Consider the following 24,268-nt stretch of genomic DNA (forward strand, 5'->3'; position numbering starts at 1 on the left):
TTGATAGTCTGCTGCCGGTCTGATCCACTACAGCTTCGTGAATCCCAGTGAAAACATTCCATCTGAGAAGTATGCTCAGCAAATCGATGAGATGCTCCAAAACCACAGCACTTGCAGCCGGCACTGGTCAGAAAGGGCCCAGCTCTTCTCTGCAACTACACGTGACTGCGTGTTGCACAACCAACACTTCAAAAATTAAATGAATTAGGCTACAAAGCTTTGCCTCATCTGCTGCATTCACCTGACCACCAACTACCACTTCTTCAAGCATCTTGACAACTTTTGCAGGGAAAACACTTTCAACCAGCAGGAGGCAGAAAATGCTTTCCAAGAGTTCACTGAATCCCAAAGCATGGATTTTTTTTTTTTTTTTTTTTTTGCTACAGGAATAAACCAACTTATTTCTCATTGGCAAAAATATGTTGATTGTAACGATTCCTACTTTGATTAATAAAGATATTTTTGAGCCTAGTTATAAAGATTTAAATTTCAGGGTCTGGAACCACTATTACTTTTGCATCAACCAACTGTGCCATGTTTTCAGCTTTCCAGATCATTCTCAGACTGAAAATGTGGTGTATTGTTCTACACTGTATTGCAACAACCACTCAACAGTGGTGCAGAAAGGATATTTGATGGACTTCCCATATTCCTTCTTATACGTATCCACCTGCTAGTATCCAGCATGGTATGGCTCCTCAAAACTTGCCTGAAAAAGAGTTCTGACTCTATCTCCTTAATCTACTCTACACTTTAGTGAGGCAGTTTGGTCCTTGAATGAGGTCTCCCCAGAGAGAGATCATCTTCTCTTAACTGCTTCCTATCCTTAAGATGAAAGGAGTAGAAAATAATTCAGACCAGTTCTGTAAATCTGGAATTCCTCCCTGTTCTTTTTAAATAAATTTTTGGCTGCACTGGGTCTTTGTTGCTACGCACGGGTTTTCTCTAGTTGCAGTGAGTGGGGGTTACTCTTCATTGCAATGTGTGGGCTTGTCACTGTGGTAGCTTCTCTTGTTGTGGAGCGTGGGCTCTAGGGCACCTGGGCTCAGTAGTTGTGGCAATGATCAAACTCATGCTTCCTGCATTGGCAGGCACATTCTTAACCAGAGAGCTGCCGGGGAGGTCCCCTCTGTGACTATTTTTGGGCATGACAGTTTTCATTTTTTCTAATGACAGCCCCAGGTCAGCCCCGTTGGCACATACGCTGAATGACAGACCAGCCTAAAGGGGTCCCAGGAGACTGGAACTTAATTCCAGCTCAGGTTTTGGAGTCTCTTGTTTGACTGACAGGGTTTAAGAGCTTTACAGATAATGAATTATCTCCTGATTGGCTGTACTGCTTGCAGAATCCCTAATGGAGGCCCATTTGGGCCAAAATTTGCGGCATAATGAGTCTCTATGAGATTTATAAAAATTCACTTTTCCCTCTTGCACTCGACTCTCCCAGTAAGTTCTGAGTGCAAATGGGGACCAGTCCACATTTGTGGCCGTGGAATGAGAACAATAATCGCAGGAAGAGGGAACACATTAGATCCTGGGAGATATGGTAGCTCTCAGATATTAATGATCTGTCTTCCAGAGTTACCTTTGGAGATTTTCTCCAAAAAATGCCCTGTTGCATCTCTCCCAAGTGATTGCAAGTACCTCAAATTTAACCCAGTGTTGGGTCTACCATTCCTGACCAGTCCTAACCTTGATTAGATCATATCCCCTCTTGACCCAGAGGAGGAAATGGCAACCCACTCCACTATTCTTGCTTAGAAAATCCCATGGACCAAGGAACCTGGTGGGCTACAGTCCATGGGGTTACAAAGAGTCAGACACGACTGAGCAAATAACACTTTCTTTTTCTTTCCTGTTAACCTGCTGACAAATAACAGAGGATGGGCCCAGTGTCTGCGTGTCGTCACCTTCCTTGATCTCTTCCCTACCCCATTCTTGGTCATTCTGCGAGGCAGGCAAATACAGCCCGGTGTATGGTGTGATAGACATGGCAGATTGGATGAACTGTACTTTGGAAGCCCTAGACAATTATTCAAACTGAGCTGGAAAACCTAAGATCGTCCATCTGACGAGGAGGCCATCCTAAAGGCTCTGCCAACCTCTGCCGTAGATGATGTGGGTTCTCCTTGGCAGGCCCTAACAATTATAAATTCTTTCAAGCGGTACCGTGTGTGCCTTTATGGCTGTATTGTGAGAAAGCCTGACATTCATTAACTTGTCTGTAAAAATATGGTGACTTGTACTTTATAGATGTTCATAAGAGATCCTCAAGTATTTAAGGAAATACCAACAATAAATCACGTAGCCCTCACACGATTACAATATGTCTCTGAAATAAAGCTACTCTTAGTTATTGGTGGGGGAGACGTCTTGGATGCATAACAGTCATTATTTATGCTCACTCTGTAGACACTGATCCGTATAACATAGAGTCATCCATATGACAGGTGCCATGCCGTTAGAAACATTGGTAAGAAATCTGTCTCTCACACAGGCTGATGTCATCAATGATGCAAACTTTACTCTGGAAAGCAATCAATTAGCTCCAGTTCACTGGCCACTAGTCTTCCTTCTTATGGGCCAAGGCACAGAGTCTGGGCAAATGCTAATACATCCTGCTGTGACTGGATGTCTCAAGTGACCTAAAGTAGACCCTGATGGCTTATGTGGTGGGTTCAGCTGCCTGGGTCTGGGATCCTGGGAGGAATAGTTGAGATTAGTACCACAGGTTGACATTATCCTGCTTAGAGATCTCCTCATAGTAGATTTTATTAAATGCTATATGTTACAAACTGGACTTTGTTCCAGCCACTGTTGGTCAGACTAATCAGAGTAGCTCTGGCAGGGGATACTAATAGCCAAATTCACCAGAAGCAGGGATGGCATAGAAATGAGGGGTGGACATTGTTGGGAAACAATTCTCCATGGGTCGCTTACATTTCTGCATAATTTCAGAAGCAAGCCTTTAAATCTAGACTTGCACAGCTAACATTCTTGAAAGGCAAAGAGGTTGTATTTCCCTCTCCAGCAAAGGACAGACTGACTTCCAGTCTTGGAAGACAGTGATAGTGTCTCTCTCTGGAGCAAAGGTTGTGTATGCCTGGTTCCTGATCATTATCAAAGACTCCAATGCCCTAAGCTCAAAGTTCCTCTTTTGGAATGGCACCTGCTGAATGTGAATGGTTCATTTGGCCCTCTTCTTGGCCCTGTGTGAGAGAACCAGCATCGATGCTAAAATGCTAATATTCTGACACTTGCTGTTGCTGTGAGTAGTAAATGTCCATTGCCTTTGACACAAGTCTTAGATTTTCTATCAGCAAATCCATGAAAATGTGGCAGGCTAACTTGTTAGCTTGCAAGTAATGTTTCATAGTTCTTGATACTGTTTGGAGGAGCTACATGGCAGAGCTGGAAATAGCACACTGAGGACTGATGACATTAAAGGTGCTGAGACCTCGGCAGGTATTCCTCTTGCTGGGGTGGAAGCAACACGAATTTGGAGGGGGCAATGTAGAGCAAAGCGAAAGAGCAAACAGGAAGTCCACTGTGCATGTGGGGCTGGCACCAAAGAGACTGGCCTTAGGTGACAGTTGGGGGAGCTTTATGAAGATCATGAGGCCAGAAAAGGTTTGAAGAAAGCCATGTGTTAAGGTGCATTCGTCTGTTAGCATTTTGTAAAATGGACCGTGAATCAATGAAACAAACTCATTTCAATATACTGAATGTATTGAATACTTACCAGGTGCAAAGCCACTACACTGAGCTCTACAAACAATGTAGAGATGACTGAGAGGAGACACACGAGGCGGCTTATAATTCGGGTGGGGAATGTTTTGTATCCGATCGTATTGTGAGTGCAGATAAAGTAAGTTAAATAAATTGTATAAATGCTATAAAAATAAAGAGGTGCAAGTAATAAGGGATTAGAAATTTTGGAGGAGGGGAAGTTGTGTGTGTGTGTGTGGTTTTTCCACGGCTCCATCTGTGTTGAGTTCTGCATCTCTGGTTAGTCTGTATGTTTCATGTCCAATGAAAAGTTCCTGGAGAAGCCTCTATCTGAAGGAAGGTCATTGTGGGGACCTTGAGAGAGCATTCATTATGGGATCTAAAGACCGCCAAACCTTCATGGCGCTGGCTTGGATTTACCTAATTTAGGTTTTAGAGTTGGGACCGCTCATCATTCATTGAGCTAAATACTACAGGAAATGGTGGACTGAAGGGGAAAAGGAGGCACACCACAAAAAGCATCCTTCGTCTTCTGTGTAGGGATCTCCTTATGTGCTTATTTATAGACACGGAGAGACCAAAGCCTACATCCCTGCTTCTACCTCTGCCATCACTCATAGCAACACGAAGGTATCTCAGAACAGCCTGTCACTAGCACACACCGTGATGCTTTCTCTCAAGCATCTGTGCACATAGATTGTGCAAACTCCGCCTAGGATACAGTGATTCTTTAAAAGGTTTATACTTTTGAATAAAACACTTGAAGAGGGAGCTTTCTCTGCTGGAAAATTTTAAACACACAATTTATAGCTTTACTCCAGCAATAAACTCCTCTGGGACCACTTAAGGGTGGTTGTAAGGATTAACCAGAGTTGATGTATGTGAAAAACACTTGGTAAACAGTAAAAGAGTAGACACATTTATGAATATATTTATTTATTCATTCATTCTAAGTCTTGGTCCAGAAAGAAGTTAAGGCCTATTATTTATGTTTCTATTCATAGTGGGTCATCTGCCTTTTGGATAGGAGCAAATTAACTGAGATACTATTTTTAAAACACTTATTCTGCTCTATTATATTTCTCCAGAGTTCCTTGCTGGAAAACTCCTTTCTTCAGAGGACAGATGTGCCTCTGGGAAAACTAAACAAGAATATATATATGTAAATATATATATATGTATATATGTTCACTTTCCCTCTGATAAGACACTTCTGTATTAGAAAATTTGGAAAAGAAAGCTGGAAAATATGAAAATAACCCTTGCAGATGGTCATTATTGACATTATTATACATATTACAAATCATTTTTCTAAAGATCATACTTCCTATTTGAGAGTCTAAAAGGTTTTCTTTTCCAGTTAACAATATATTGTGATATTTTCTCATGCTTATAATATTCCTCAGAATCATCACTTTTAATTATAAATGTTCACATAGTGGTCCATTTGGAGACAGCATCATTAATTTGCTTAACTATTGTTTTTTGCTTAGATAGTGTGCGAATTTTCTCTTAATGAGTTAAACATACACCATGGGCTTCCCAGGTGGTGCTGTGGTAAAGTACCCACCTGCCAGTGCAGGAGATGTAAGAGATGTAGGCTTGATCCTTGGGTCTGGAAGACTCCCTGGAGGAGGGAAGGGCTACCCACTCCATTATTCTTGCCTGGAGAACCCATGGATAGAGGAGCCTGGTGGGTTACAGTCCATGGGGTCGCAAAGAGTTGGACATGACTGAAGTGATTTAGCATGCACACACACATACACCACGTAATACAGCCATCCGACTCCTTAGATATTTACCCAAGATAAGTGAAACATCTCTCCATACAAAGATTTACATCTGTCAAATATTCATAGCAGCTTTAGTAACACTCCAAACTGAAAATAACCCAAATGTCCATCGACAGGTGAATGAATACACAAACTGTGGTATATACATACACTGAGATACTACTTAGCAACAAAAAGGAAAGAAATACTGGGACATACAAGAACATGAATGAATCCCAAAATCACTGTGTGGACTGAAAGAATATATGCCATATGATTCCCTTTACGTAAAATTCTATAAAATACCCTAGAGTGACAGCAGTGGCTTAAGGACAAGAACAAAGGGAGGGATGGATTTCCAAGGGGCCTGAGAGAACTTTCGGAGGTGACGGAAATATTCAGTGTCCTGATTTATCTGATTGATTCGCACGTGAAAACATGAAAATTCATTTAGCTGCACACTTTAAGTATGCACTGTTCAGTGTACATTGATGTGATATTGCTATAAAGTAATTTAAAAACTCTACAGTTTGGAACACAGCAAATGGACATGTGGGCACAGGGCAGAGAGAGGAGGATGGGACGAGTTGAGAGACTAGGATTGGCATATATACACTACCGTGTGTGAAATAGTGAGCGAGTAGGAGCCTGCTGTATAGCACAGGGACCTCAGTTCTGTGCTCTGTGATGACCTAGAGGGGTGGGATGGGGAGGGGGGGCAGCGCGCTGGGAGGGAGGTTAAAGAAGGCGGGGTGTGTGTATACATATAGCTGATTCAGGTTGTTGGACAGCAGAAACTGACACACTGTAAAGCAATTATACTTCAAAAAAAAAAAAAACCCTCCACAATTTGTTATGAACACAGAATGTTGACGTGCGATGACCAACAGAATTCATAAATTGACTTTTACACACCTGTTTCCTTTAACATGTTCTTAAAGGCTATTTTCCTGGGGAAAACGATAAGAACTTTTTAGGGAGTTGGGCACACACTGCATAGACGCCCTTCCAGTGATCTTACTGTCTACAATCCTACTAGGGTCTAAATGTGTGCCTGTTTTCTGACAACTGGCAAGCTACTTTTCATTTGAGCATCCTTTATACCAGTATAAACTTACTTAGTAGCCTATACAGTTCTTTTCTGTGAAAATCAGTACCAGCTCTCCCACCTTGTAGACAGACGCTTTACTGTCTAAGCCACCAGGGAGGTCCTAAAATTAGTAGATAGAGCACAGCTAATTCATCCCCAAATTAGACAAGTGTCTGCTTCTAGAAATTAGAGCTTATGGGACTGAAGAGAAGAGAAAGGATTCATATGTAGAGCTATCTATTATTCATCATTGGTCAGCTCCTACCCAACACAATCTTCTTCGAGTTCTCTAAACCATTATCTGACACAAGCTGCCTGGTCTCACGTGGAGGTCAGGAACTTGAACTAATCCACACAGCACAGGAAGTTGGCCATGGAGACTGAGAGGGCTCATGCGGGGTCTCATTGTTAAGATGGCTCATTATCTTGACCTCACAAACAAAGAATAAAATCACAGTGATCCTTGAGACTGACCAAACTGCCCAAACAACATTCTGCTTTCTCCCTGGTGCCTACCTTCTCAAAGGTATGAGACCACCAGATTCCAGACCTCTGGCTATGTGACCACAGGACTCAACTACAGGCTAAAAATTAATCTTCCCTTCAGAGAATTTTCTTTGGTGGGGTATAAGAAAGACCCTGTCAGAAAGGGAGGACCCTGGTGCCAGTCACCCTCTCTTTTCCCTCTAATGCATTTCCCTTTTTTGTGTCTGACTGCCTGGCTCACTCTCTTTTTCTCTGCACTTGATTTACAGAGATCAGGACAGGAATCTCATTTGCACTCGATCATATAATGAAACTGAGAATCAGAGTCTGGGGTAAGGACCCAGCAGTCAGTCCCCACCTGACTCTCCCTACTGCTGATCTCAGAAACATCGACACATGGGAAAAGGGAAAGTGAAGTTGCTAAGTCATGTCTGACTCTTGGCGACCCCATAGACTGTAGCCCGCCAGGCTCCTCTGTCCATGGGATTCTCCAGGCAAGAATACTGGAGTGGGTTGCCATTTCCTTCTCCAGGGGATCTTCCCAACCCAGGGATCGAACGAACCTGGGTCTCCAGCATTGTAGGTAGACGCTTTACTATTTGAGTCTCTAGGGAAGTCCTTGCTACATGGGAGGAACACTGAAATGCCAATATCCTGTGGCAGCAACTCTTTTTTTTTGTTCCTGCAGAAAATATTTGTTTCAAATATTAGTCTACATGATTTAGTGGAGGGAGCACAGGCATTTGAGCTGGCTTGGATGTGGGATAAGTTACATCATTTGATTTGATTTTTCAGTAAAATTTGTCTTGAAAGGTTGTTGGGAGTAGAAATTAGAATATATATATATATATATAAATTTACAGAAAATAAATTTATGTATAAATTTATACATGTAATAAATCTATGTGCATGCATGCATGCAAAGTGGCTTCAGTCATGTCTGACTCTTTGCAACCCTATGGACTGTAGCCCACCAGGCACCTCTGTCCATGAGATTCTCCAGGCAAGAATACTGGAGTGGATTACCATGCCCTCCTCCAGAGGATCTTCCCAACCTAGGGATCGAACCGGTGTCTCTTACGTTTCCTGTATTGGCAGGAGGGTTCTTTACCACTAGTGCCACCTGGAAAGCCCAAATATATGTGCATATATACTTATAATATATTGCATGTCTATAATAAAATATTCATTTTGTATGTATATAATAAACAGATATGTATATATTTTTATATATTATGTATATAAATTTACCACAATGCTTAGCCCAAGTGCAATGATAAATATTAGCTTCCTTCCCGGTTTCTAGCCGCATGAAAGCTTTTAAGTTACAAATGGTTGTTCAAACTCCTACTACTGCTGCAACTTCCTCCAACTGCTACTTGGGGCCCCTGGATCAGACATCCTCAATATGAGGAGTAAGAGAATATGTTGCCTCCCCAATTTAGGGACAACGCCCCTTGTCAGCTTGGAAGCAGTTATGGAACAAAAATGATGCCCCTTTTCCTAGGCAACATAATTCTCCTAAAAGAAAGGGGGGGAATGAGAGGGTAACAGGCAGGAAGGCCAGGGGTCTCCAAATGGAGGAAATAGCCTGCAAGTGTTAAGACAGGTTAAAGCGTCTGCCTCCAATGCGGGAGACCCGGGTTCGATCCCTGGGTCGGGAAGATCCCCTGGAGAAGGAAATGGTAACCCACTCCAGTATTCTTGCCTGGAGAATCCCATGGATGGAGAAGCCTGGTAGGCTACAGTCCACGGGGTCGCAAAGAGTTGGACACGACTGAGCAATTTGACTTGACTTGACTTCACTTCACTTCACTTCCCTGTTTAAAAAAAAGTTAACGGGTATATGTCCCATTACCCCAAACAGATTGTTGCTGTCCTAATACTCTAATCTGTGGCTGGAAGGAAAATACAACATCTATACAAATGTCTTATAAACTTTAGAGTGCTGTGCCTATCTAAAATGCCATCCTTAGGGTTCCTTTGGCATCCTCTAATACCTAGATCAAGGTTACCTCCCTGGAAAATAACAGAAAGTCCGTAATAGTTAATCAATAAAGAGTTAAGAGGGCAAGTACTCAAAACACTTCCATGGATGCCAGGATGCCAAACTACTCTTTGTTTGTTTTTAATAATAAAGAAAAGTGCTGTGCTGACTATGTCCACCAGATAATTACCTTAAGGGTGTCAGTGCCAGCTGTTGGCAGTGGTTTAGTCATTGAGAACATCCTGGAATGGAGCCAGGCAATTTTATATAAGGAAGGAAGGTTGTTGGATACAATACATTCACAAAAGCAGTGACGGCTATGGTTGCTAACAAATGGGAGACTTCAAGAAAACCAGGCTTGAATAAGAGCATTTTCTTACCCTTGATAACAAGGTCTATGTCGATAGCCACTGTGAAGTTGGAACAGCTGACCTGCTGTTAGCAAAATGCTTACATGGACTGCAAGGCTGGGAAGAAAACCAGAGAGCCTGTTTTCCTAAAAGGGCTATGAGCATGCCGACACGCACTCTCCAAACCTTCTGACAGCCTGGGAAATCTCTGAAGTTACCTTGTATTTTTGGAAAGTGAGAAGCCAAAAAAAAAAAAAAAAAAAAATCCTGGGAAGTCATCCAAGTTTTAAAAACATCTTTTCTCTCCGTGGTCCTCCTGCTGTGATTTCAACTCTTTGCAGAGAAGGACAATCAATAGTTATTTTTAGATATTTAACACACCATGAGATTGGTAATTAACCAAGGCGATGTTCCTGAGAACAGTTTGCTTCTATATATGAAGGTAATATTTGCATAAGGGTTTTTCTCCCCTACAGCAAATGTTTGTTAGCTCATTGAAGACTTTAATTCCTGCCACCCACGTACAAAGGTCATGATTATCTATCTTGCTGTAAATTGTTTTCCTTCCTTTTACCCAACCTCAAATAGCAGAATGAAAGGGAAGGGATCAGAAATCTTCAGCAAATAGAGTAGCTAAGAGAAGGTGTCTGAAAGCACCAGATCATTGTCTTCCTCTTTCAGAAAAAAAAGAAACATGAGGTAAACATAAAAAAATAAGAAATACATAGAGGGAAAAAGATAATAGTTGGTAAGGCATTTGTGGGCTTCCCTGGTGGCTCAGAGGGTAAAGCATCTGCCCACAATGCAGGAGACCTGGGTTTGATCCCTGGGTCAGGAAGATCCCCTGGAGAAGGAAAAGGCAACCCACTCCGGTACTCTTGCCTGGAAAATTCCGTGGACGGAGAAGCCTGCTGGCTACAGTCCATAGGGTGGCAAAGAGTCAGACAAGACTGAGCCACTTCACTTTCAAGGCATTTCTATTAGCAGGTAAAAGAAAGGTCAGAATGTTATGGGCCACTGTGTTTTTGAACACTACAAAAGAAGGAACACTCAATCAAGAAAATTGCACTTAAGGACTTCCCTGGTGGCTTAGATGGTAAAGCGTCTGCCCGCAATGCAGGAGACCTGGGTTCCATCCCTGGGTCAGGAAGATTCCCTGGAGAAGGAAATGGCAACCCATTCCAGTACTCTTGCCTAGAAAAATCCCATGGATGGAGGAGCCTGGTGCAGGGTACTGTCCATGGGTTCACAAAGAGTTGGATAACGACTAAACAACTTCACTTTCTTTCTTTCTGTTCTAAACAAGCATACAGGAAATAACAAAGATGATTACTCTATGTTTAATAAGCAGCAAACTGACTCCTTGTCTCCATCCTCTTTGAAAATACAGTTTTTAAATTAGAGGTTTTTTTCCCATTGAAAGTGGGAGGCAGGCTCTCTGCAGCTCTCCACGTTCTCTGCCGGAGCTACGTCATTTTCTTATAATTGCAAGATGTGCCTTAGAGGCATGAAGAGATGCCAGGACATTAGCACATTGTGAACATCTGACCTCTGATTTGAGGAAATGATGAAAAATTAATGGGTGCAGATGTGCTCATCCGGCAGTGGACAGATGCTCTCTTTACACACCATTTAGAATTCCCCGGTGTGTTTGACTACATGATGATGAATACGGCAGCTAAATGAGATGAAGATCAGAAGAGTGTTAGGAAAACAAAAGTTTATGCTAGAGGATGGTCACGTTGTTGCCCACCAACTGGCACCGATATAACCAAAGCATCCTGCTGGGAGGGAGATGGTTTCATTTGGGGGCAAATGGCCACTCCACTGCCTCTAACATTGTGACTAACAGCCTGGTCTCTGTGCTTTTATATGTCCAGCCAGAGTCCAGTACAGGTGAGAGTCACGTAGTTATGTATTTAATTTGGTGACCTCTGGTTTCATACCATTGACATGTATCAAATACTTCTTTATCATAAGACTAGGCTATATTTCTGGTACTACCTGCATTTTTTTTTTCCAGAAGATATAAGATACAAATACTAAGTAATGTATTTTTTCCAATAAACATGACTGAAAATATATTTTTCTTGTATAATCTTTATAAATGAATTTATGTGAAAACAACTTCCAAGCAGAAAAATGTCTTCTGTGAAATTTGTATCCATTTATTTAAACCCAAACTAGGGTATCATGTGAGAGTTGGACTATAAAGAAAGCTGAGCGCCAAAGAATTGATGCTTTTGAACTGTGGTGTTGGAGAAGACTCTTGAGAGTCCCTTGGACTGGAAGAAGATCCAACCAGTTCCATCCTAAAGGAAATCAGTCCTGAATATTCATTGAAAGGACTGATGCTGAAGCCGAAACTCTGATATTTTGGCTTCATGATGTGAAGAACTGACTCACTGGAAAAGATCCTGATGCTGGGGAAGGTTGAAGATTGGAGGGGAAGGGGACAACAGAGGATGAAAGATGGTTGGGTGACATCACCAATGCTATGGACATGAGTTTGATTAGGCTCTGGGTATGGGCAAGGAGGCCTGGCGTACTGCAGTCCACAGGGTCACAGAGTCAGACATGACCAAGCAACCGAACCAAACTGAACTGAGGGTATCAGAATAAGGTGTGGCAGTGTAAATATTTTTTTTCTGAAATATAATTGACATACAGTATTATTCCCCAGTGGCTCAGTGGTAAAGAACCCACCTGCAATGCAGGAGATGCAGGTTTGATCCCTGGGTTGGAAAGATCCCCTGCAGGAGGAAATGGCAACCTACTCCAGTATTCTTGCATAGAGAATCTCATGGACAGAGGTGCCAGGTGGGTTACAGTCCATGGAGTCACGAAGAGTCAAACATGACTAAGAGGCTGAGCATGCATGAACATTATTATTGAGTTTCAGGTGTACGACATAATGATTTGACATTTGCATGCTTTATGAAATGATCACCATTTCTAGCAACCAGCTGTCCCTGTATTAAGTTCTTACAATACTAGTAATCATACATTAAAAAATAATTATTTATTTGGTTGCACTGGGTCTTAGTTGTGGCACGCAAACTCTTAGTTGCAGCCTGTGGGATCTAGTTCCCTGACCAGGGATCGAACCTGGGCTTCCTGCATTGGGAGTTGGAGTCTTGGCCGCTGGACTGCCAGTGAAATACCTGATCACCCATCTCACTGCTGCATTATATCCTCATGGCTGATTTGTTTTGTAACTGGAACTCTGCACTTCAATCTCCTTCACCTGTTATCACCCCCTTCCCAACTTCCTCCCCTCTGGCAACCACTTGTTCGTTCTCTGTATCTATAAGTCATTTTTGTTTTATAAATTGAAAATCTTTATTATTCAATAAGTATTGGTGACTACATATCACAGGCCGCAGAATGTACCAAGGAGAATATTAGTTATACATAATGTGCAACACCTCACACATGCTGCATAATATAATATATAGTAATATAGTTAAGTATTCGGAGAAGGCAATGGCACCCCACTCCAGTACTCTTGCCTGGAAAATCCCATGGACGGAGGAGCCTGGTAGGCTGCAATCCATGGGGTTGCTGGGAGTCGGACACGACTGAGCAACTTCACTTTCAGTTTTCACTTTCATGCATTGGAGAAGGAAATGGCAACCCACTCCAGTGTTCTTGTCTGGAGAATCCCAGGGATGGGGGAGCCTGGTGGGCTGCCATCTATGGGGTCACACAGAGTCAGACATGACTGAAGTGACGTAGCAGCAGCAGCAGTTAAGTATTATTATTATTATTAAATAATTTATTTTTATTTTTGGATGTGTTGGGTCTTAGCTGCAGCTTCCTGGTGTGTGCATGGTGGGGTTGGCTTAGTCGCCCTGCAGCATGTGGGATCTTAGTTCCCTGACCAGGGGTTTAACCTGCATCTCCTGCATTGGAAGGCAGATTCTTAACCACTGGACTACCAGGAAAATTCCATGTATTATTATCTAAACTTGGATTTTGGTGTATTTCATATATAGTTATATGTATGTATGGTGTTTGTATATCATCTGGATCGTCATAAATTCTGTTACGTAGAAGAATTTACGTTGTTATACATGAAATGTTCTGCAAGTGGATTTGGATAATAATCACAACAGAATCTCAGAAAGACAGAGGGAAATATTGTCTGAAACAAGAGTGACTTCATGGTAGAGTATAGATAGAGAGATACAGGATTTAAAAGGGTCTGAGAAATGAGCTTTGGTCTAAGTGGAGACACAGCTCTGTATGTGAAGCAAGCTCTATGATTAAGACTAGCCTCAGGGCCATTTGGAGGTCAGGGGTACATAGTATCTTAGGCAAGAAGAGGCCACTGGACTTTTGAACAGTGACATGAAATGATGAAGCAGGTCTTAGGGAATCACTTCCCCAACTCAAACTTCAACCTGTTAGTAACACTGTTGTTTAGTAACTAAGTCATGTCTGACTCTTTTGCAATCCCATGGACTGTAGCCCACCAGGCTCCTCTGTTCATGGGATTTCCCAGTCAAGAATACTGGAGTGGGCTGCCATTTCCTTCTCCAGGGCTCTTCCCCACCAGGGACTAAAATCACATGTCCTGCACTGGCAGGAGGATTCTTCACCACTGAGCCACCAGGGAAGCCTGTTAGTATCATACATCCCCCTCTTTTGGATTCCCTTTCCACTTAGGTCATCACAGAGCATTGAACAGAGTTCCCTGTGCTATAAAAGAGGGGGTATGTCTCTGTGTATAGCTGATTCACTTTGCAGTAGAACAGAAACTAACGTAACATGGTAAAACAACTATACACCAATAAAAATTAATGAAAAAAAATCTTAGTGTCGTATCAAAGGAGGCACACAGACTAAATGAAGCATAGAGAACAGTTCTGTTACAGGTGGCCCTGAATATAATCTGCATCCTTGGATTAGGCAGTGATTTGAGTCCATCTCCAAGTTGCTGAGCTTTGAGTTTGGATCAAGAATTCTACCACGTTCCCCAAATGGAGCACTCACATGGTAAGATGGGGTACTTGAGATGTCTCAAAAGAGGTCACTTGAGCAAAACCAAAGCTAGGAAAATAGTAACAATATCTAAAGTTTAAATAAATATTTGAAGAAGTCTTGTTGCTGAGATAATAGTGGTTTTTAGGTCCCCTACTAAAACTGGTAAACCCAGATAGACGTTTAAATTAAGCAATGAGGAAATTGGATCAAAGTAAAAACGTCACGACTAAAGACACTTAGAGCCCTAGAATAGTATAAAATGATATTTGGAATCTGCTTCCTTTAAAATAGAACAGACATCCTTCCACAAGAAAGATTTATGAGCCAAACTATTTAAAGAAAGAGAATTAGAATGAATTGAAGGGGACTTCCCCAGTAGTCCAGCAGCTAAAACTCTGCCCTCTCAATACAGGGGTTTGATCCCTGGTCAGGGAACTAGATACCACACGCTACAACTAAGACCCAGCACAGTCAAATACATAAAAATAAAAATAAAGTATTTTAAAATCGATTAGAATGAATTAAAGATATCTGGAGATGCCTTTCAGAAATGAGATTCTTAAGACACAAAGGAACCAAGGACTCCAGGAAAATCCATAATATAGTTACTTCTTGCATTTCTTCCCTGATCACACAGTCTAAACTTTTCTCTTCCACCATTCCTCAATATTCTATAAAATCTCTTTTATTTCTTTCATAGTTCTTAAATGCTAATCTGAAATCAACTAGTTTGTTTGGTTTAGTTAGTATAGAACTTCTTCCCCCATAAGAATGTATTAGAGAACAAACATGGTTGCTAGGGGTAAGGAAGTGGGTAAGGGAGAGTTAGGTAGTTTGGGATAGCCATGTACACACCGCTGTATTTAAAATGGATAACCAACAAGGACCTACTCAAACAGCACAGGAAACCTGGCTCAATATTATGTGGCAGCCTGGATGGGAGGGAAATTTGGGGGAGGATACATGTATACATATGGCTAAGTCCCTATGCTGTACACCTGAAACTGTCACAGCATTGTTAATTGGCTATACTTCAAAACAAAATGAAGTTTTAAAACAAGAATGTATGATCCACGAGGGCAGAGACCTGGCTATTACCTCCCCAGCACACAATGCCTTGTTTCATATATAGCAGGTGCTCGGTAAATATTTGTGGAAAATCGAGTTACATATATAGTTGCTAAAGTGATGGGGCAAATGAGGCAGGGTGAGATAAGAAAATAGGATCCTCTCTCTCTCTTAGCACCTGAACTATTTACTTCAGAAAAGCCTCTCTGGAATTGCTTTAATTTTCTGCCTTTTGTAATGAGTTGGAGGGCAGAGTGGCAGCAAAAGCGCCTCTGATTGAAAACTTAGGCTCTGTGCAGCCTTAGCCCTTTCCTGGGTTTCTTGAAGATCGTTAGGTACCTCCTGGCCTGATCCCTTTGGCTTGAGGACTTGGCCGCCTTTCCTGAAATTATTATTTTTTTCTCTTCTATTATGCTTGTCCGATGTGGCACTTATACTTTAATGCCTAATAGATAAAATGGTCTCTGTCAGCCTGTACTTCTCATGCCTGGAGAAAGTTTTACTGCTTCATAAAATCCTGTAATGCCCCAGTGTTTAAAAAAGATCTATCACTCTATCGGTGGGTCTTTATGGGCTCTGTGTACAGTTTTTTGCAATGCAAGGTTGGTTCCTGAAGCAAAAAGGGGACAGAGATAAACGGATTTATGTGCGCTAACGAATGTCAAGAATTTGGCTCAATCTTATACTGAGGCGGTGTTAAATAGTGAAAGCAAAGTGTAGAAAACTCACATGCGATAGCATTAAGCATTATGAAGGAACAGGAATGTAAGATTTTCCCTTAGTAAGTGGCTACAGTAAGAGGATTTTTTTTTAATTTTTATTTTTTTACTGGTTTGGGCTAGAGAGTCTTGATGGTTGCTGTTTCCATTTTTTCCCTCCTGACAGATGCTCAGAGGCCTAATGCCTGTCCAGTGTTGCTGGTGGGCAGGGGACATTGGACACAATGTGTCTCTGCCACCCATTCTGCGGCGGCAATCTCTGTGTGGTCTGTAAAGTCTTTGAAAGGCATCTTTATTAAGGTGTAAGCTGGAGGAGGGTTGGTCCCATTTCAGGCACAAAATATATCTCCCGAATCTGTTGTCTGAGGGCTGCCTTAGTCACAAGTTGCCTGGTCTCTGTCAAGCGGATACTTGGGTGTGTGATCACCCACATGGACACTTGGCACTGGGGCTGTGTCTGTCCCTGTGCAGGTGACTAGAGACACCTGGAGGAAACGCGTGTCAACCAGGGTGCTGGGAACCCTCAAGCTGCTCCCTTGCTCTGCGGGCCTGCTGAGTCACTTCTGGCTGTGTCATGGGTGCGGGCACTCAGTCATTCCCCATCATTCCAGCGTCTGCAGGCAGAAGATGAACTCAGCCATCACCTGCCCTTTGGCCTGGTGGTGGGAGTGACCTGATTCCCTGTCGGTGGATACTTGGGACAAGGAGGCTTGTAACTCCCCTTCCTAGCTGTCTACCAAATAGCTACTTCTCTCCTCGTCACTCTATGATGGGGCACTGAACCTGTGCTCAGAAACTCCCAGGGAGTAAATGAGCATCTGATTCCACACAGATGAACAGTGTGTGTGTGTGCATGTTAGTTTCAGAAAGCATCTACTAAATGACTTGTTTATGCTCTACACTTTGATAACAACTATGGTACAAAGCACATAGCGAGAGTAACTGGAAATGGGACCTGATGCAGGGGTACTTGGCTGATTTAAATAATGCAAACAGATTAACACGGAAAGTTGACAAACAGGAAGCAGACAGCTGCCCCACAGATACGTCCGTTAAATCTGATCCACTGCACAAACTTTCTGCATCTCTGCTGCTGGACAAGCAGATACTGAGCAAATGCACATAGCGTGCCTACTTCTTGTCCTACCCAGGATAAAGGATCAAAAGCACAAAGCATAAAACACAAAAGGCTGCCACCAAAGTTTATTTTTTATCTTCAAATACGTGATCTTAAAAAGGAAAGCAAAGGAATGATCTGTTAGTGTTGAGATGGTCAGAAGCACCCCTCCCATCCCATTTCAACAACTTAAAAGGGCAGGTGATAATAGTATGCATAAGCATACGTCAAAAGATTGGACAACCTGGAAGAAATGGACACATTTCTAGGAACAGAAAAATCTCCAAGATGGAATCATGAAGAAATAGACAATCTGAATAAACTGATCAGTAGTACAGAAAATAAATTCATAAGAAAAACTAACTCCCAGCAGATGAAAGTCCAGGCTGATACAACTTCACAGAGGGATTCTACCAAACATATAGAGTATGGCTAATAGCATATTGAAAAGCAGATATTACCTTGCCAACAAAGGTCCGTCTAGTCAAGGATATGGTTTTTCCTGTGGTCATGTATGGATGTGAGAGTTGGACTGTGAAGAAGGCTGAGCGCCAGAGAATTGATGCTTTTGAACTGTGGTGTTGGAGAAGACTCTTGAGAGTCCCTTGGACTGCAAGGAGATCCAACCAGTCCATCCTAAAGGAGATCAGTCCTGGGTGTTCATTGGAAGGACTGATGTTGAAGCTGAAACTCCAATACTTTGGCCACCTCATGCAAAGAATTGACTCATTGGAAAAGACTCTGATGCTGGGAGAGATTGGGAGCAGGAGGAGAAGGGGATGACAGAGGATGAGATGGCTGGATGGCATCACCAACTCAACGGACATGAGTTTGAGTGAACTCTGGACATTGGTGATGGACAGGGAGGCCTGGCGTGCTGTGATTCATGGGGTCACAAAGAGTTGGACACAACTGAGCAACTGAACTGAACTGAATACCTATCCTTCTCAGACTACTTCAAAAAAATGAAGAGGATGGAAATTCTCAAATTCATTCTGAGTCCACCATTATTGATACCAAACCAACAACAACAAAAAAGATTATTATATGCCAACATGTCTGATAAATTTATATGCAGAAGTCCTCAATAAAATATTAGACAAATGAATTTAATGATATGTAAAGAAGGGTCATTCTCCATGATAAATTGGGATTTATTACAGTGATGCAAGGATGGTTCAATATTTGGAAACCAATCAATATGATAACCACATTAATGAAAGGAAGGATTAAAATCACATAACCATTTTAATAGACACAGAAAAAACACTTGATAATATTCAAAATCTGGGCTTCCTTATTGGCTCAGATGGTAAAGAATCTACCTGCAATGCAGGACACCTGAATTAATGCCTGGGTTGGGAAGATCCCCTGGAGGAGGGCATGGCAGCTCACTTCAGTATTCTTGTATTCTTGGAGAATCCCCATGGACAGAGGAGCCTGGCAGGCTGCAGTCCATGGGGTCGCAAAGAGCTGGATGTGACTGACCAACTAAGCATAGCGCAGCAAAATTCAATATCTACTCATGATAAAGATGCTAATCAAAGTGGGTTTAGAGGGAACATATTTCAACAAAAGAAAGGCCATCTATCACAAACTCACAGTTAATGTCATTCTCTAATGCCATATACAAAAACAAAATGAATTAAGTACCTAAATGTAAGGTTGAATATGATAAAGCTTCTCAAGGAAAACAAAGGAAGAACGCCCTTTGACATAAATCTCAGTAATGTTTTTGGATCCATCCCCTAAAGTAAAGGAAATAAAAGCAACAATAAACAAATGGGACCTAATTAAACTTAAAATCACTTTCACAGCAAAGGAAACCATTGACAAAATGAAAAGAAAACCTGCTGAATGGGAGAAGATATTTGCAAATGATATGACCTTTATGTGGTTAAAGTCCAATGTCTATAGACAACTCATGAGGGATATTCCTGGTGGTCCAGTGGTTAAGAATCCACCTGACAATGCAGGGGACTCGAGTTTGATTTGTGGTTCAGGAAGATTCCACGTGTTGTGGGGCAACTAACCTGTGGGCCACAAATACTGAGCCTGCGCTCCAAATTCCATGCTTCACAACAAGAAAGCTACTGCAATGAGACATCCATGCCCTGCAACTAGAGAATACTCCCTGCTCACAACTAGAGAAAGCCTGTGCCCATCAACGAAGACCCAGCACAGCAACACACACATACATACAAAACCCAGCTCATGCAACTCAATGTCAAAATAACAATAACACAAACAAGCACAGCCTGATTAAAAAATGGGCAGAAGAACTAAATAGACATTTTTTTTCCCCCAAAGAGTAAATGCAGATAGCTAACAGGCACAGAAAAGATGTTCAACACAGCTAATCATCAGGAAAATGCAAATATAAACCACAATGAGATTTCACAGCCCACCTGTCAGAATGGCTATCACCAAAAAGAACACACATATCAAATGTTGACAAGGATATAGAGAAAATAGAAGCCTCCTACATGGTTGGTGGGGATGTAAATTGGTGCAGCCACTCTGGAAAACAGTATAGAGGGGTTCTCAAAATTCTAAAAACATCAATTCCACTCCTGGCTATATATCTGAAAGAAACAAAACCACTAGTTGAAAAGATATGTGCACCCCAAGGTTGACAGCGGCATTATTTACCATAACCAAGACAGGAGGCAACCCAAGTGTCCAGCAACAGGTGAATGGATAAAGAGTGTAGTATATATATACAATGTGGTATTCAGGTCAGTTCAGTTCAGTCGCTCAGTCATGTCCGACTCTTTGAGACCCAATGAATCGCAGCATGCCAGGCCTCCCTGTCCATCACCAACTCCCGGAGTTCACTCAGACCCATGTCCATCGAGTCAGTGATGCCATCCAGCCATCTCATTCTCGCTCATCCTCTTCTCCTCCTGCCCCCAATCCCTCCCAGCATCAGAGTCTTTTCCAATGAGTCAACTCTTCGCATGAGGTGGCCAAAGTACTGGAGTTTCAGCTTTAGCATCATTCCTTCCAAAGAAATCCCAGGGCTGATCTCCTTCAGAATGGACTGGGTTGGATCTCCTTGAAGTCCAAGGGACTCTCAAGAGTCTTCTCCAACTCCACAGTTCAAAAGCATCAATTCTCCTATGCTCAGCCTTCTTCACAGTCCAACTCTCACATCCATACATGACCACAGGAAAAACCATAGCCTTGACTAGACAGACCTTAGTCGGCAAAGTCATGTCTCTGCTTTTGAATATGCTATCTAGGTTGGTCATAACTTTCCTTCCAAGGAGTAAGCGTCTTTTAGTTTCATGGCTGCAATCACCATCTGCAGTGATTTTGGAACCCCAAAAAATAGTCTGACACTGTTTCCACTGTTTTCCCAGTATTACTCATCCATAAAACAGAATGAAATTCTTCCCTTTGCAACAATATGGATGGACCTAGAGGGTGTTATGCTTAGTGAAATAAGTCAGACAGCAAAAGACAAATTCCTTATGTTATCACTTGTATGTGGAATCTAAATGTATGTGTATAATACATACATGAATGGATGTATGTATATACATATATAAATCCATATATACAAATGAATGTGTATAACAAGACAACGCAGAAACAGACTCAAATATAGATACCCTACTGGTGGTTACCAGCGGAGAGAGGGAAGGACTGAATTGGTGTAGGGGATTAATGGGTAGAAATTAATATTTACAAAATAAATAAGCAACAAGATATATTGTACAGATAACAGGTAATATATCTGTGTGGTTTATTTATTTTATGTGAAGTCATTTGTTTCATTATCATCTTGATGTAAGAAGTGATACTTTGCTAAAGTAGTCTTTGTCACTTTGAAAAGATATTTAAAAATTTTTAGGTAATGAGTGAGTACAGACCTTTAAGACTGAGGATATACTTACACATCTAAGTTTGATGTCATGGAAGATGATTTTCTCTCCACACTGAGCCTGATGCAACTGTCAAAGATGTGATCTTAGTTGGATGAACCATAGAAAGAATCAGGGTTGATGTTTACTGTTTTTTAAACATTTTTTTCAGCACCATTTTAATAACCGTGAACTTGATCATAATCTCTCAAGTGGCAAAAGGATTAACTTGTTATGAGTAAAATTTGTCACCCTGCTTATTTGACTTATATGCAGAGTACATCATGAGAAATGTTGGGCTGGAGGAAGCACAAGCTGGAATCAAGATTGCCGGGAGAAATATCAATAACCTGAGATATGCAGATGACACCACCCTTATGGCAGAAAGTGGAGAAGAACTAAAGAGCCTCTTGATGAAAGTGAAAGAGGAGAGTGAAAAAGTTGGCTTAACTCAACTTTCAGAAAACGAAGATCATGGCATCCAGTCCCATCACTTCATGGGAAATAGATGGGAAACAGTGGAAACAGTGGCTGACTTTATTTTGGGGGGCTCCAAAATCACTGCAGATGGTGATTGCAGCCATGAAATTAAAAGACGCTTACTCCTTGGGAGGAAAATTATGACCAACATGGGCAGCATGTTCAAAAGCAGAGACATTACTTTGCCAACAAAGGTCCATCTAGTCAAGGTTATGGTTTTTCCGGTGGTCTTGTATGGATGTGATAGTTGGACTATAGAGAAAGCTGAGCACTGAAGAATTGATGCTTTTGAACTGTGGTGTTGGAGAAGACTCTTGCGAGTCCCTTGGACTGCAAGGACATCCAACCAGTCCATCCTAAATGAGATCAGCCCTGGGTGTTCATTGAAAGGACTGAAGCTGAAACTGAAACTCCAATACTTTGGCCACCCGATGCGAAGAGCTGACTCATTGGAAAAGACCCTGATGCTGGGAAAGATTGAGGGCAGGAGGAGAAGGGGATGACAGAGGATGAGATGGTTGGATGGCATCACCGACTCAGTGGACATGGGTTTGGGTGAACTCTGGGAGTTGGTGATGGACAGGGAGGCCTGGCGTACTGTGGTTCACGGGGTCGCAAAGAGTCGGACACGACTGAGTGACTGAACTGAACCGTCAAAGTATACTAAAGCTCCATCTTGTTGAGCAAAATCATATTGGTTACGTTAATTCATCTGGTTAGTTCTTCAAATATGCTTCTAAATTTCCTAGAAATAAACATGTGCTGTGTGCTGTGCTTAGTCGCTCAGTCACGTCTGACACACGTCTACACAGATGCTGGAGACTTAGAGCTAAATAAGTCAGGACCCCTTTAGACATGTAGAATCTTAAATCTAGAGAAAATGCTCAGAACTGGTTTTTCTTATGTTGCCACTTAGTGAGCTTTCTGATTTTCTCTAAAGAGAAATGGAAGTACAGAGTTGATGTCACAGGCTCTTGAGGCAATTTTATTAAATTCCTCATCTCTAGCTCCTAGTCTTCACTTCATGAAATGCATCTACCACCACCTTAGGAATTCTTTCCAGTCAAAAGACCTGAGTTGCCATAGTTGCTGTAAAAGCATGTTGGTTGAACTGTATTCTTGTCTGGAGTGAGGTGGGTAGGAGGGTTTGGGATTCAGGAAGTGGACAGGATAAGAACGGTTCTCTGCAAGGGAAGGAAGGAAGGAAAGAAGGCAGGGAGGGAGCGAGGAGGAGGCAGATAAGCTAGATATTCTGTACACTGCACAGATTTTGGGTGCTGGCAATGTTTAATGAGAACAACCTTCAGAACTTTTTGGCAAAAGTCACTATAGATGATAATCGTAAAATTGACTATCTGTTTAAATTTGAAAAGTAATCTAACGTCAAGAACAAGATATACTAACAATGTTGGGACAGTTAAATTAGCATCTAAAATGTTGTGACAAACAGTGTAAGGTCTCAGTAACATGGAATCTTTTAAAACTAAAAAATCCCAAACCAAGCTCATAGATGTAGACAACAGATTGGTGATTGCCAGGGGCAGGGGGCTTCAGGTGGGCAAATGGGTGAAGGGGGGCAAGAGGTATAAATTTCCAGTTATAACATAAATAAGCGGACAATGTAAGTACAGCATGGTTGTTGTTTAGCCACTAAGTTGTATCCAGCTCTTTGAGGCGCCATTAACTGCAACATGGCAGCATGGTGGCTGTATTATCGAATATTTAAAAGTTACTGAGAGTAGATTTTAATATCTCATCATAAGAAAAAATTTTTTTGTAACTATGTTTGGTGACAAATGTTAATTAGACTTACTGTGGTGATTATGTCACGATGCATGCAAATATCAAATTATTATGGTGGAAACCTGAAACTAACATAATTCAATTATGCTTTTACTGAAAAAATAAATGACTAGTGTAAATAACATAAAATAAAGTGTTGTGAATGCATTTCCTAGTTTAAAATATGGTAGCAGGAAATGTATATTTACAGTTGAGACTAACTTACCTAAAAGGGAGTTCTGTGAGGTGTCTGGTAAAAACTAGCTATCCTGAATTTCATCTAAGATTCAGGTGGTCTCAGAATAATATATGTTGGAATTTAGTAAAATGAACTAGACCTTTAAAATTAGGTATGATATGATAAATAGTAAAATTATCATTAACACAAGAGAAAAGTGGTTAATGGGGAAGTGATCAGAGATAGGACTGTTGATTAACCATTCCTAGGATCTCTGTGCTAGTTCTGGTACATAAATTATTGAAACAATACCTCAGAATCCACTTTGTTTCCTAGGGCTGTACTAAACTTAGCCAGGAGAGGAAAAAGGATAATTTTGGCAGGTAGCACTCTACCAATAGCTTGGAAGGAGACTGGAGAGACCTAGAGTCTATTTTCTCAGAGAAGGCAATGGCACCCCACTCCAGTATTCTTGCCTGGAAAATCCCATGGATGGAGCAGCCTGGTGGGCTGTAGTCCATGGGGTCACTGAGGTCGGACACGACTGAGCAACTTCACTTTCACTTTTCACTTTCATGCATTGCAGAAGGAAATGGGAACCCACTGCAGTGTTTTTGCCTGGAGAATTCCAGGGACGGGAGAGCCTGGTGGG

The sequence above is a fragment of the Ovis aries genome, chromosome 26 (assembly GCF_016772045.2).
Source record: "Ovis aries strain OAR_USU_Benz2616 breed Rambouillet chromosome 26, ARS-UI_Ramb_v3.0, whole genome shotgun sequence".
NCBI lineage: Eukaryota > Metazoa > Chordata > Mammalia > Artiodactyla > Bovidae > Ovis > Ovis aries.